This window comes from Gavialis gangeticus, unplaced genomic scaffold (assembly GCF_001723915.1).
Source record: "Gavialis gangeticus isolate Ggan-Ray unplaced genomic scaffold, GavGan_comp1, whole genome shotgun sequence".
Lineage (NCBI taxonomy): Eukaryota > Metazoa > Chordata > Crocodylia > Gavialidae > Gavialis > Gavialis gangeticus.
Window position 1 is genome coordinate 103,170,721 of NW_017729033.1, and position 1,109 is coordinate 103,171,829.

The window sequence follows — 1,109 nt, forward strand, 5'->3', positions numbered from 1 at the left end:
GTCCGATTGTAGCCTATTCCTCCCTTCTAGTGTGCCCACATCCCCCCACATGTTAGTGTCATCAGCAAATTTGAACAGGGTGCTATTTATCCCCTCGTCCAAGTCAGTGAGGAAGAAGTTGAACAGCGCAGGCCCGAGGACCAAGCCCTGAGGGACCCCACTGCCCACAACCCTCCAGGTCGAAAATGACCCGTCCACCTCCACTCTCTGGGTGCGGCCCTCCAGCCAGTTGGCAACCCATTTGACTGTGGGTGTCAACACCACAGTCCCCCAGTTTTTTAATGAGAACTGGGTGAGAGAGTGTTGAAGGCCTTCCAGAAGTTCAGAAAGACTATGTCCACTGCTACCCCTGCGTCTAAGGATTTGGTGACCTGGTTGTAGAAGGCCACCAGGTTGGTCTAACAGAACCTGCCTCTAATTATTGTTCCTAGTTATTCCAAGGGGCGCCCTGGCAAAGACAGCATCTCCTATTCCTTGCTGTCCTCTCCCTGACGAACTTGTAGATAGCCAGTAGATCACCTCTCAGCCTTCTATTATGGAGGCTGAAGAGATCCAGGTCCCTCCGTCTCTCCTCATAGGACCTTACCTGCAAGTCCCTAACCATCCGAGTAGCCCTCCTCTGGACCTTCTCAAGGTTGTCTACATCCCTCTTGAAGTGCGGCGCTCCAAACTGGATGCAGTACTTTAGCTGCGGCCTTATCAATGCCACGTAGAGAGAAAGTATCACCTCCTTAGACCTGTTTGTGATGCACCTGTTAATGCACGATAAAGTGCGATTAGCTTTATTGATCACTTTGCCACATTGTTGACTCATGTTTATTTTGGAGTCAACTATGACTCCGAGTTCCCTCTCTGCTGCTGTGTTGCTTAGAAAGTCATCTCCCAATCTGTAAGTGTGATGCTGTACTTCCCAAGTTAACTGGGATACCTTCAGTCTCTTTAGGAAGTATTCATTTCTTTTGAACTTAGCTAAATTTTCAATGTTATCCTCCTCTCAACAAAAGCCCGCCATACCTAGCACTCCATGTGCAGTACACTTCCTCACTGTTATCTTGGTACCATTTTGTCTAGTGTCCCTGTAGTATTAAAAAATTGCCTTCTTTTATCAG